This window comes from Diabrotica undecimpunctata, chromosome 1 (assembly GCF_040954645.1).
Source record: "Diabrotica undecimpunctata isolate CICGRU chromosome 1, icDiaUnde3, whole genome shotgun sequence".
Classification (NCBI taxonomy): domain Eukaryota; kingdom Metazoa; phylum Arthropoda; class Insecta; order Coleoptera; family Chrysomelidae; genus Diabrotica; species Diabrotica undecimpunctata.
In genome coordinates, this window is record NC_092803.1 from 152,702,370 (window position 1) to 152,717,570 (window position 15,201).

Sequence of the window (15,201 nt, forward strand, 5' to 3'; positions counted from 1 at the left end):
TTTCTTTTGTTGTTATGTTAAAAGTTTTTTTTCCTTAGCCTAAAATAAAATGAAATTTATTAAAAACAATTCGTACTATTTTTTTCAACTATAAAACTTACTTTGTAAGTACCAAATCCTAATTTGTGGGCCTCTCGGTGACATGTTGATCTAGAAACGTGTCTTCCAATAACGTCACTCTATAAAACGCTTAACTCCATATAATTTTTCACTATAATGCGTCTTAATGCCCTTCGATCTGCTTCGGTTATTTTAGTTTTTTCGTACATTTCTAGGTTTTGTGACGACCGTTCGGTAGTTTTGTATCTTCTCACTATATTTCTTACATATAGCGTGACAATTGCAACATATTCGAGATTTCCGAATTGGATTTTCCAGAATTAAAAAATCTAATAATGATTGAACAAATTTTCTCATCGATAACTTTACCTCGACCTATTGTACAATCCACAAACGGCAAAAATCTTTACAATACTACAAAATACAATTGACATTAACTGACAATATTATTGTTTTGATGTCATTTTTCCATAGCTACCTCTGGATTTAACGTAATTATGAAAAAATCAACGTATGTTGACATAAGTGAATGCATAGCCAGGGTTTAGTGAATTTTTTTTATTGTTGAAAATAAGTAAAAAACTATAAGAGTAATATTTTTAATAAATATTAATAAAAATGCCATATTACTCAATATGAGAACTTATAAAAATATGCAGAGTATAATTTGTTTATGGTAATCGACTTAAACTGCAATTTCCATGGGTGGCCAACTGATATGGGAAGGGGCTCGTATGTAGACTACGTCTTGATAGAAAAGCGATCATCAACAAGCATTCTGGACGTAAAAAGTAGACGTGGTGCATGCTGCGGCTCAGACCACCAACTAGTTCAGATACACTTCATATATAGGATCAGCCGACAGGCAAAAAAGAATCAACCAAGAAAGGAAATTCTAGACCTGGGAAAACGAAAAAGACCCGAAACCCGAAAAGAAATGTAAATAAAAAATAAAGAGAAAGCTGAATGAATATGAAGACAATGAAGAGAGATCGTTAGAGGGCCAGTGGAACCTAATAGGTAAAACCACATTAACTGCAGCAAAATCGATGCTAGGAACAAAAAAAAAAAGAAAAAATGACCAATGGTTTGATGATGAGATTAAGGCGGCAATTGAAGAACGAAATGAAGCTCATAGAATATATTCGACTAGAAGAGTTAGAGAAAGAAAAATGGTATTTGAAAAGAAAAGACAAATAGCTGATACACTGTGTAAACAAAAACAAACAAACAAACAAAAACAGACTATTAATAGACATAGACAATATTGACGATGTAGAGCTTAGCAGAAGAATCATCTTAGCCAATGTGGCATACTGTAAACAACATAGACATATTTGAAAGAAAGGTACTGAGACGAATACTAGGCCCTATAAATGAGAACAACAGGTGGCGAGTCAGATACAATTATAACATATATGTATATAATATATATAAAGAACCACCTTTATCTCAGTATGTTCTCCTACAGCGTCTTCAATGGGCAGGTATTTAGGATGGAAAAAACAGGTTTCCAAAAAAACTGTTGAATGCAAGAATGCAGGGGAAGAGACCTATTGGAAGGCTGAGAAAGCGATGAGAAGATGATGTGGATGAGGAAGCTATAAATATCCTTGGCACTAGATCGTGGAGGAGAATGGCTACTGACCATGGGACCAGGGAGACCAAGGCTCGAATTGGGCTGTAGCGCCGTAGGATGAATGGATAATCTATGAGCAAACTGTATAAAAAAATCTGATTAAAACATATAGGAAGTGATTGGAGAAGAGCAAACAGGGTATACTACAGGAAAATCAGATACAGATACTATAGATTACACGCGTGCATTAGAACAACACGTAGAAAAAACAATGGCCAAAAATAGACCACTTCATTTAGCATTTATGGAACTCAACAAGTTTGCAACTCAATACATAGAACTCAACTATGAGAAGCAAAGAACCACATCTGAGTTTTACAAAATCTAGCAAAAACATTAGAAGCACTATATAACAAAGCAGCTAATAAAATCAGGAACAAATTATGCAGACCATTTAAGCACTATTACGATAGTCGAAACGTAAAAAACATGTAATTCTAATTACAATCGTTGTGGTTTATTTCCAAAAAATATAAAATATTTAAGGGAAAGTGAAATGGAATTTCTAAGGAAAAGTTGTAGAGCCACAGGACGGAAAGCAGGACTCAAATGTCCTTTAGAGATTAATAATTCATCGAGGTGATGGAAAGAAGAAACCTGCAAAATGGGAATTAGTAAGGTAAAAACTGCTAGAAAGAACGGTTGAGAAAAGGATTTCAGTGAAAACTCTGGAAATCCTTGATAGTATTAGTAGTAAAATGAAGGATATCCTATTTGGGCGAGTTTTGTATTAACTTGTACACCGAAAAGAACAACTGTAACGTAGAAACAATAAGCCATAATAAAAAGTCTCTGTCCAGGAACAATAACAGTATTCTATTTTTATCACAGAGAGAATTGAATTAATGGAAATAATTTAATTAATTAAGAATATCACGTGATAAAAGTAACGAAGCGCCCTTTATATATATTTATATATAATATAGAGAATATGTATATGATATAGGGAAACAAGAAAGAATTAAATAAAAAAAATGTAAATTATAAATTCTATACATATTAAAAACTCACCTTTGATGGAATCCACTGACAAAATACTACTTAGCAATTAAAAAGAGTTCATATGCGTGACAAATTTTATCATCGATTGGCAGTCAAGCAGTGAATTTGTAATCTTCACGCCAATTATTTTTATATTCATCAATAACATCATTATTCTTCGAAGTCAATGAATTATCATAAGCATTTTTTTTAAGGTTGGAATTCCCATCTTTAGTATATAAAGAGTTTATTATTATTAACAATGACTAATTTTTATAACAAAATTTGTATTACTTATAATAAATAACGCCAAAGGCAATAAAATTGTAAACAATAATTTATGATTCCACATTAAGAATAAAGCCTTTTCTTCCCTATTGAAAACAGGAAAAAATTTCTTTGATCTAAACGCCGAAGAATCCAATAGAACAAGTTAGTTTCTTTTCCATTACGTCCAAGCTTTTAGAAAAGTTACTAATTGATAGGCTGCAGCCAATTAGAAAGGAGAATCATCTAATCCCGGATCACCAATTTGAGTTTAGCCATGGCCATATAACTCCCGAATAAGTACAATGTGTTGAGATTACGTATTCGATGGAAAAATTGAAATATTGCACAGCAGCGTTTGAAATATTGCGCAGAAGCGTTTTTGAACATAACTCAAGCGTTTTGAAAACGTTGAATCTAAGGTTTAGGTACACAATTTAAAAATACTCTCTATCATTTATTTTACCTAAACTCCTATCTCCAAAATTGATATTTCTTTACCAGGTAGTAAAAGAATAAACGTAATTATACAAGATTATGTAATTCAGAGATTCCACAAGGTAATGTATTAAGTTCACTAATCTCACTAAGACGTCAGGGAACAACTTTGAAATCTTAAATAAAAACCCTCATTTTTTATTACAAATTTCGATTCCTCATAAAAAAATACTTTACTTAACTTTTATTCGAAACATTTTTGTCGAATTGTTGATAGCTGGCGCTATAACCGGAAAAACAAATTATCCTGATACCCTTAGCAAAATTATGGGTAGGGTTAATATCTCGAGAAATACACAAAAAACTATGTCAATGACACTAAAGACGATCCCACAGCCTCGCCCACTGAGATTGGGCGGGGGGTAAAGAAGTCTTCAAACTAATTTTTATGAATAGTTTTTTACGTAAAATCTAAATCTGCAATAAAAACTGCGGGTTTCTATTTAAGAGTTCAAAGTTACTCCTCGTCCCACCCCCTAGAAGGTAGATGTGAGCAGGCCCGCCAAGAGGGCGCTAGAGCCGATAGATGTCACCAAGGCCCGGCGTAAAGACGTAAAGTTTCCCGTTTTTTTTCTTTTTGCATTTTACGGGTCCTGTTTTTTACCAGGCGGTTGTGTACATAATGCCTTTGATTAATACTAGGCTATATTTAATATGACCTCTACCTTTATTTTAAAATAAATTTTATTGTTTTGATGCCGTTGTCATAGTTGTCCTTCTCGCATAAAAAATGCTATGTGATCTACAATGAAGCAGGAATATCCTAGCAACTTTGTGCATTGAGCATGACTGGGAAAAATCATGCGATTTTTCGAAACTTATAGACATATATAAAATAATGCAAAACTTATAGTTTGATAAGGTTTTAATCAACATAAAATTGTACATAATATAACAAACAAAAGCAATAGAAAATATAATATCATGGCGGTGACACTGACTTATGTCAAAAACTGACAGAAATAAAGTTTCCTACAATTTTCAAAGTCTACAGCCAATGCAATATTAAACAGGTTAATATCACATCATTCTTCCACACTATAGTCTTCTAAATATCGGGGTAAATGACGAATTCTTTCAGATCTTCTAGACACCACTGAAGGAGGCGATGTGCTTCGCTTAGAACTCATTGTGGGTTCTTCATGAAGCAATGAATCCGGCGGAGGGGGAGATATCGACGTATCTGTCTAAAACTGCATGTTTTGTGTGGTTAAATAATTGGATGAGGTATCATTAAGGCTCGAATGTAACTTATGTGGATCCTCTACGGACACTAATTCTTTACCTGTTATATCTGGTATTTCTCCTTCACCTCGACCAGTTGGAGCCAGGTGACGATTAGACACTGTGGTCTCCCGTCCATCTTTCAGTTTAACAAAAGAGTATTCAGGGTTTGCCTCTATTACCTCCACTTCCTCCACGATAGGCTGGTATTTGTTCTTCCGATCAAACCTCTTCAATGTGAGGCAAGACGTGCCCTGATTCTGCTAGCCATGACTGTATTGTATTCCCATTTGGAGATCGACGCACAAACATGCTTTTATGCGGCGTAAAGCTGATAGGTATTGTTCCTAAGTCTCAATAGGTGCTTCATGAGATTCACAGGCTAGTCGAATAACTTTCCAGACAGGAGAATTTAACTTCTCCACTTGACCATTTCCTTGAGGATTAGGGACTGGTCCTTAAAAGTCGATACTAAGGCGTTCGAAGGGAGATGTGGCTTTTATAAGCTTTGGAAAAAGCTCCTCATTCTTAAAGTGCCTCGGCTTGATTTTAGCACATACTTGACAGTCACGAGTCATAGTTTTGACTTCATCGAGAGAGAAAGGTAAATTCTTTGATTTTATCCAGTGAAACATACTGGCGTTACCCCTGGCTGTGTGAAGTGACTTGAATTTTGATGTACCTGCCGTCGTGGTAGTAGCGCAAGACCATGAGCAAGATGTCATATTTATAAGGTGCTAAATCAAGTCGCCATCTTTGTATTCTTCCATTTTTGATCTTGCTAGAATGTTTGGTGTTGAACATAAATGTTACAAACTTTTGCTCAGTGATGACTGTGAAAGGCTTTCCTATAATCAAATGACGCCACTGCTTTAAAGATTTAACAATAGAATATACTTCTTTCTCCACAACAGAATGGTTTAGCTCGCTAGAGTTAAGTGATCTTGAAAATAAAGCAACTGGTCTGGAATCCTGACTCAAGGTAGCAGAAATTGAGTCTTCTGAAGCATCAGTTTCAACAAAAAATTACATATTTTTATTGAAAGCGTGAACAGACGACTTTGAGACTATAGATTTCAGATGTTCAAAACAAGATAAAGCATATTCGTTCAATAAAAAATTGTTGACGTGAGCTAATGTATGGATCTTTTTGGAAAAATTGGGAATCTATTTTGAATATTGGGCAAACATACCCAATACCCTTCTGAGAGATACAGTTTAATTTGGTGGAGGTATTTTTAATAAGGGTTGTAGTCTGCTACCATGAAGCTTTTTGACATGGTTTGGTCCTCTAGAATAATTAAGTCAGTTGAGGACTGTTTGATTGAATTTGTTCTTCGTTTTGTTTAGAGTCAAGTCAAGTGGATTTCAGAAATTTCTCAATGTAAAATTCTTGATATTTAACCATCCCGCTTCTCTTGGCAGATCCGGTATATAAAAAACAATCTTAACAACACAGTTTAAATCAGTTACTTAATGTGAAAATTGAGTTAAATTTGCGTACATAATAAAATATCGAACAAATTATTTAGATCGACAAGAAATACTTCAAATTTTTCTATTATTGTTAAAGTACTTTCAGTTGTCATCTTGTGACAACTGAACAGACACCAAGAAAATTTTCAATTTCTAATTTAACTGAGCCACCACCCTGCTTCGGAGTGCACGTAAAGTCGTTGGTACCGTTAAAGTGAAAGTGGTCGTTAAGTAATGTTAGAGCTCGTCCGACCTGAAACCTCTAGCACTAGGCCTAAGCCAGAAGATTACACGAACTTACTTACTTTAATTGTCGCATTGCAGCTCTACATATTTACAGTTTTATCGGTTGTCCTTTATATATATATTCCATCAATATTCCTTTTCGTTGTAGACATATCGGTCACTGTAATAAGTCGGAATTTTAAACTAAACCGAAATAATCCTAAATTTCATTTGAAATTATTTTACTAGTTTGCCCTGTGACGGGTAGCTCTACTAAACACAAAACTCAGTAAAACGCAAATTTAATCTAAATAAAAATATATTCAATTGATGCGGGTATATTTGTTTAAATAAAAAAAAAAAAAAAAAAAATATATTCAAATAAATAACAAAAATAAAATTATCTTTGATATAACATATACAATAAAATACGAATCCTAATAAATAAAATCGAAGGCGATTTAGTTAAATGTTCATACTATATTGTTCATGTCAATATTGGCGATACTTGGATGGGTGAGACAAAAGACGATAATGGGTCAATACCAAAAACCGGGGAAGGCCAATCAATACTTAGTCTTAGCAGTAGAAGATCGCAGACGGGGAAGGAAGGTTGGCCTTTTAGCAATACTTAAATACCCAGAGTAGGAGCTGTTAGCAGATCAGTATTTCGGCTCAAACTCAGGTCTCCGTCTTGGTTTACGGCGTTTTATTTTTATTATAATTTATTTATTTACATCATCGCTAAAACGTATTGATCAGGGCACTATAATAAATAATATTAAAAATTGAATGAGATTGATGGTGTTTAAGCTTATTATTTATTGTTATGTTCATCTGAATAATTTTACCCACTCACGATTCTTTCAGGGCGTGCCGTTTCAAAATAATTTTTGGGCATGTAATTACAGTGTTATTCTAGGAATACGTAAAAATATCTTAATTCAACATTTTGGGTTCTCCTACTATGATTTAATCATAAAAGAAATTCTGAAAACTAACCTTTGTCCAAATCAAGTATTTTTAAGATGTCCTTGTGAAGTGAGTTTTATAATAAATATTTATTCAGTTAACCCTTAAATGCCCGTGATATGAAAATAACCATAAATGCCCATGTGGGGTCTCCTAGGGACCCCACTAAAATTTTCAATTTAGTAACGTCATTTAGCACTGACTAAAAGGAAAACACGGTTAAAAATAATTTTAAGCATATTTGAATAATTTTTATTTATTTTTCATACAAAATTAACGGCTTTTCTAGAAACAAATTATTTTCAATTCGAACAAAATTAAAATTAAATAATAATATAAGCTTATAACTTTTAGTTGCAATTTTTACATACAATAGTTTTTTCTTCTTTTCTGTGCACCTGGCATATAAATTTTTTGCAAAAAGAGCAAACGGTATTCACTTTTCTGTCACAGTTTCGCGGACACTGGTAACAACGAGCACGTTTCTTAGCTGAATGGACGGATTGAGTTGCAACTTCGGTAGTTGGGTTTACCATTGGTATGCCACAATCCTTTAGAGCAGATTTTACATAGGCTTTATGTTTTATATATTTCGCTCTTTTTTCCATGTTGTTTCGAGCAAGCTCAGCCCCTAATTGTAACAGGAAAATACGTCTTCGTGAAAAATTATTTTTCTTCCAATCAGGATTTTTTTCAATGTATAAAATATAGGCATTTAGTGCACATATGTCTATAATATTCATAAAGAGCCTGAATGGCCAACGAGCAGTTCTTCTTTTACAGGAATATTCCCTAATCAGTTTGTCGGCATTATCAACACCACCCTTGGTATTATTATAGTCTAAAATCATCAAGGGTTTGTTTTGAGAGTCTTGACAAATTATATCACTATCGTGTTGACTTGAAAGAAGATGTACCATCCTGTGTATTTTAGGTATGTACGAAACCATAGCTAATTCTTTAGTAAAAGCAAATATTGACGACTCCGCAGGTCTTTTTGTCAAACTTAGTTGTGGTGGTGTATCAGGTTTATTTTTGCGGACGGTCCCAAGTAAAGTAAGGTTTTTAGATAAAAGATATTGAGCAAGAGGAACACTGGTAAAAAAGTTGTCAGTTGTAATTCCTCTCCAACTGCCATGATATGGTTCCACCAGATCTTTCACAACACGAAATCCCTGATTTTTCTCTATTCTACCACCTGGTAGTTTTCCAAGGTACACCTGAAGTTTTGATAAATAAGATGTTTTAACATCCGCGGCAGCCCAAATTTTTACCCCATAGCGGCAAGGTTTTGATTTTATATATTGTCTAAAAGGACACTTTCCTCTAAAACTCACTAACTGTTCGTCAACGGTTATATGTTCGTATGGTTCAAAGGCTTTGTCACAGTTAGAGACGAACATGTCCCAAATTACTCGTATCGCCGCTAACTTATCCTGTTCCTTCCGCTCCACCCTGGTCACTTTGTCATCAAACCTCAAGAAACTCGATAATTCTTCAAATCGGTTTCTAGCAAATGCGGCTGTAAAAAATGACCGGCGTATTGAGGTGTCTGTAGACCATATCTCTCGTGTCGATTCTTTCCCATACCTTAAAGCACCAGCTTTGATAAGTGCTCCTAAAAAGCTATCCAGTTCATTGTTGGTAAGTACCGTCCACTCTTTTTTGTTATTCGGATGTTTTTCGTTCCACTCTTGATAACGCCTAACAGCTTCTTCATTAGTATGAAGGCATATGACATTCTTTATCTCTTCGGTCAAAAATAAATTGAAATAGTCTAAAAACGTGTTGGAATTTTTACTATAGTTTGTTAAGCCTGGATGTACATTTATAATATTTTTTTGTTGCCTCTTGGATCTCACGAAAGGTAGGCTATTCCACTGCATTCCAGATTTGGATGTATATGTTGGACCACTAACCTCACTAATATTATCGTCCACTTCGGTAGGTTCTGCATCTGATTCCTCGTCACTGTTGACTTCTAAATTGTCCTCAGTTTCCGAAACATTTTCCTCAAAAACATCTTGCTCTTCGCTATCTGATTCGTCGGTAATCTCATAGTCGAAATCGGAGTCTGATATCCCTTCTTCTATATTTCGGATAATTTATTCATGTTCTTGGTCGCTTATTGTCATTTTCATTCTCTTACGGTCCATTTTTCAATGTAAACTGACGAAAAATGTTAAAAATAATAAAAATATTCTGGTGCCTCTAAATGCCCAATCGGGGTCACAGCGAGACCCCACTTATCTAAATCTCTCTTACAGACCACTGCACCTCACGAATGTTCGTGGTATACTAACAGAAAACGTAGGAGACACGTCCACACAAATACCTGATTGCGCGGTTGCCAAATGTTTCAAATAAAGATATTATAGCCAAAAATGTATGTCTGGGGTCCCATAGTGACCCCGATTGGGCATTTAAGGGTTAACAAATAGTAAGTAGCACTCGAAAGAAATGTTATTGAGTTACATCATCGGCAGGGATTCATTAGTTACAGAACAATTAAATGGTTAATATAATATATGACTATCTACAGGTGGGTAATAAACGATCAGATAATAATATTTTTTTTACTACAAAAATGGACTAATATTAATGGTTACCAATCAAAACTAATGAACAACTTGATAAACGAACGAAACGAAGAAACTAACCATAAATATACAACAAACAACACGAAACAATAACAAATCATAAGAAAAACCAAACCTCAAAATTATTCAAAAAGAAATTCGAGAACTGATACAAAGAAAAAGAAAAGAAGTCAGGAAAACATGACAAAAAACAGAAATGCAGAAAATAAAAATATATTACACAACCTCACCCACAGTTAAAATGAGAAATGAGTATATATAATCAAAAATGAATCGATAAACCAATACCTTAACGATAGATGACCAAACCACTGACTGGTCGCTGTGGACATATACAAAAAAAAAATAAATAGACCAAGGCAACAGATTCCGCCGATTAGAAAAGAAGATGGAACATGGGCACGTGACGGAAAGCAAAAAGCAAATCTTTATAACTGAACACGTTGTGAACAATACTGATCAAGGAATAATAAAGTCTACTATTCCTAAAGAAGTAATCATAGATTATATTGACGTGACAACGTCTTAAATTAGGTTGTGGCTCGGAGTCATTCATGAAAAAGTGTAACGCCCGCTCACGTCTGTTACAGTGAGTCACCGAACGAGAGAGAGGCCCGCCGGACCGGCGAATGCCTTGCGTCTCTCTCCCACTCAAACGTGATCGGTTCGCTGCGCGCGCAGCACTAGAGAATTAGGCGCGTTGAATCGGTGCGTGCTTCCGTGCTTGTGTCTCTGTCTTTCCCGAGCGTTCTTGGCGTTCAAGACACATTACAGCAGAAACACTTCCTTTCATTTCATATTTCTCCTATCATCTTCCTATCCTCAACAAAATCACTCAAATAGTAATTAGTTAAATTTAAGTTTACATGTACAATGTTTTAGTAAACAAAATATATTTCTATAGTTAAAATTTGTGCAATTCTTATTTTCATTCAATTCCTTGTTCCTATTGTGCAATTTAATAATATTCATATCAATAAATATTCTACCGAGAAAAAGACGTTGTCACGTAAAATCTTCGCCCGTAAAACCGACTTTACAGGCAACCGATTTTTTTTTATTATAAACCCCAAGTGGTCTCCGGGATTTAACTTGATAACTACAACAGTTAAGGGAAACACAAATTACCGAATTAGTTGACCCTTGAAAAACACTGTCTTTTGCACGCTTTATGTAGAGTAAAGACGTTGAAATGAAAGTAGACGATTGCATTTCTTTTCAATTCGAACTCCACCATTATTCTACTCTTTACGTAGAGAAAATATGTTAAAATGATCATTTTTCGACTGTTCTAACCATTCAAATTTCGCCATTTTGTGTCATGTGGAACAATTTCACCCAATCATGTCAACATTAGACTGATAATTGCATTCAGTGCAATTTTCAATCCCTATGACAACACGATCGAGTTTGACAACTTCATCCAAATAAATTTATAGATCTTCTATAGTAGAGAACAGCAACGAATCTAATGTTAACTTAAATTTTAATAATTGTACTTTCACTAACTGTACTTTTAATAAATAAATGTTTCGTTATGTTAAGTTATGATTTTTTTTTCGAAAAATTATCCGCTGAATATCCCTCGGACATTAATGAATGCCTCATAATTTCATGACAAATGTCTCAAGCTCGTTCGGCTTCGTGCTGTTACCAAGGAATGAGCTTTCGATTGTCATGAAATTATCTCGTCTGTTATCAATGTCCTAGGGGTATTACTACTGAAAATAAACTGCATTTGGAAGTATGCAAATATAGAAAATGATCAAAAGACAAAGAGAAGAGATGAACGAACTAATAAAAATGAAACACATGCAGAAAGAAACATGGGCATACTACTTTCTATCCCTATTTGCTAAAAGCGACGATAATGAACCACCAACACCAAAGGTGACGGCAAACAGAGAAATAAATATTGAGGAGGAAGAGGTAAAGGGAGCATTAAGGAATTTAAAAAACAGAAAATCACCAAGAGAGCACAGAATACCGAACGAACTCCTAAAGTAAGGAGGACCAGATCTGACCAAACAACTCCTAATACCAATCCAAAAAATAATAGAACAAAACAGAATTCCTCAAGAGTGGAGTCAAACATCCTAATACCTCCTTTAGAAAAGGAGACAAATCAGACCCTGAAAATTACAGAGGAATTAATTTATTAAACACCACACTAAGTGATAAGTAACCAAAGTGATAACAAATAAACCGAATGAAATTAACAATAACAATACCCGAAACCCGAACAACAATAACCGAAGAACAACAAGGTTTTTGGTCGGGAAGATCGTGCACCGACGCTATATTTAAAATGAGGCAAGTGCAAGAGAAATCATTAGAATACAACAAACCGGCATATCTATGTTTCGTAGACCTTAAGAAGGTATTTGACAGGGTCAAATTAAACAACTTTATCCACTTACTGTACGCAAGAGAGATACATATAGAAACAATAAAACGATCGAAAATATCTACCAAAACAACACAATAAAAAAAAAAGAATTAGAAGAAGAACTAACTGACCCTATTGAAGCTGGCAATGGAATATGACCGTGAGATTCTCTGAATCATCTATTGTCTAATCTGATTATGAATGAAATAATAAAAAAAAGTAAGAACTAAAAAAAGAATACCAAATGGGAAAAAACAACTTAAAATAATCTGCTCTGCAGAAGACGCAATGCTACTCTCCCTGAGTAAAGATGATTTACAACGTATGCTGCACCAATTTAACATAACCGCCAGAAAATTTAACATGTTAATTTTCCCAAGAAAGACAAAATGCAGGTAATAACAGCAAATTTACTAAAATGTAAATTGGAGCTGGAAGCTCAGATAATAGAACAAGTGATGGAGTTTAAATTTCTAGGTATTATATTATCTAGCTACAGGTTGTTTGGATGAAACCATGTGGAGAAATAAAAATATCGGGAAAGAAATGAAAGTCACAATTTACAAAACAGTCATCAGACCAATGACATACGTGGCAGAAACACGACCTGACACAGAGAGGAAAAAAGGATGTCAGAAACAACATAGATAAAAACATTTGAAGAATGGATGTTAAAACACTATGGGACAGAGCTAGAACTATAGATATACGACGTAAATGCAAGGTGGAGAACGACAAGAGCTGGTACGAAATATAAGAGTAGAATGTAACGATCATATAAGCTGAATGACAACAAATAGAGTAGTAAAGACGGCACGAGAAGGTTCCCCAATAGGAAAACGATCAGTAGGAAAACCACGAAAACAATGGACGCACATTGAAAACAGACATGTCATGTATACATAAAAAGAAGAACAAAGATATATGTAATAATATGATCACGGTTTACTGGTTGTTTGGTCTGTTACGGCGCCATTTTGACTGAAGTGTCTGTTGCTGCAACTCGATTGTTGGCGACTGGTTCGAGAGTAGGCACAGTTGCAAATGGTGAGCGATTATAGTGGTTTGTGTATGTGATTTAAAGAGTTTTTATTTAAGAAATTCTCTTCTGGAGACACTGGATATAAAATACAGTTTGTACATGACTTTTTCATATGTTGTTTTACAAAGCTTAACACAAAATCAAACTGTTTATTCAAATGTAAGAAATGTGGAAACTTAACATCATCTACTAATAAATGGTTGTTAATCAAAATTTTGAAGTGCCCTTTTTCTTGTCTTCTTTTAAATATTTCATATTTTTCTAATCTTGGAACACTTAACATTTCTGCGTCTTCTATTTCTTCTGGTAGCAGGTACTTTAACAATAATTGTTTTCTTTAACATATGCTGATCGCTTCAACAAAACCACTTGTTCACTAGATAACGAACAACTCACTAATCAAATCATCGCTTTAGTAAAAACACTACTTGCGATCGTCCCTTAGCGATCATTGTTCAGCGACGATCGCTCAACGATGATTGCAACAGACGTCCCAGTAAAAACGTACCTTAAAACAACAAGAAGCTAAAACTAACAGATTATCTGTTAGGTATATTTTTTTATTTCCAGGAAATATATTTTATTTTTATGTATTAAATCTATTGTTGTTATGAAAATTTATAGAAATATTTATATTGGTACATATAGGTACATAATTTTGGAGTAGTGATGCCGCCCCGGTAGGTCCGATATATATATATATATATATATATATATATATATATATATATATATATATATATATATATATATATATATATATATATATATATATATATATATATATATATATATATATATATATATATATATATATGTATTATATAAGAAAATATTTATCTAGTTATATACTTACAGTAATCTAAGTACAAGAAAATCTTATTCCCCGTATCTAGCGACGCATTGCCTCAACATGTGTGAGTAGAACTGTTTTGTCGGACAATTTCCTTTAACAGTAATAATCTTTCTTCCTCTTTGAACCAACGTATTATTGGACTCTTCGTGTATTTGAAACAATATATCACTTCGAAGAATATAACCGGAACTCACTAAACTCGTTGCCATATATATTATTAGTAAAATTGTCGGTATTTTGTTCATCGTTTCGAAATTTTTCGTTAAGTTTACTTGTGGATTTAGTTTACGTCATGTTTCATACACTAGTCAAGCATTTAGTAATTGTTTTATGCTTTGGTAATAATTAAAGGTTGGAGGTTATCGTTAAAAAGGAAATAAATACGAGGGGATAACTAAAAATATTTTTATAAGCAATAAAATTAAATAAGCAGACACGATTTAACTATTTGTAACTTAAGATATTTTTTTTATTAAGGAGCTTGAAGATTGGGATGAGTAATTCAAAGAACTTTAAGTAGAGAATAGAGTAGACTTTCAAGAAAGTGGAAAACAAAACAAAAATAGAATTACAATAGTAGGCTCGCCAATACGATTAAAACCAGAAGAAATTAAAAATGTATGTAAACGTCTGAACAGGAACAAAGCACCTGGATTAGGGGATATACCGGGAGAATTGTTTAAGTATAGTACTAAGGAGTGGAAAACATCATATCTTAGTATTAAACATAGAAAGCAAAGGCCCCCGAGGCATGAAGCAGAACAATTTGAAAAATACTTCAGAAGAACTTTAATAATAATGGAATATTACCCAAAAATTCACTAAACAAACCAAGGATGAGACAAATCGGGAGTTATGACAAGATTGCGTGCAGTCAATTGATAGAATGAGTTCGTGGAATATTTTGACGGTGGAGAGAGATCTCGATTTTTCTAACACACAGGGCCGCTATCACGTGTATATGACTCACAA

The 15,201-nt window shown here is 33.9% G+C and overlaps 1 protein-coding gene across 3 annotated transcripts in view; it reads right to left on the bottom strand.

Moving 5' to 3' along the window:
- The window catches only part of LOC140432394 (uncharacterized), a 29,674-nt gene extending 15,125 nt beyond the window's left edge, over positions 1-14,549 (bottom strand). Inside the window, exon 1 of one of the 3 annotated variants that reach the window (XM_072520261.1) lies at positions 14,230-14,549. The gene's annotated coding sequence lies outside the window, so the exon portion shown is untranslated. Of the gene's footprint in view, positions 1-2,710; positions 2,830-6,450; positions 6,472-14,229 lie in introns of those variants that run through there. The other 2 variants (XM_072520263.1, XM_072520262.1) reach the window with 2 other exon arrangements.
- Between the last annotated feature and the right edge of the window lie 652 nt (positions 14,550-15,201).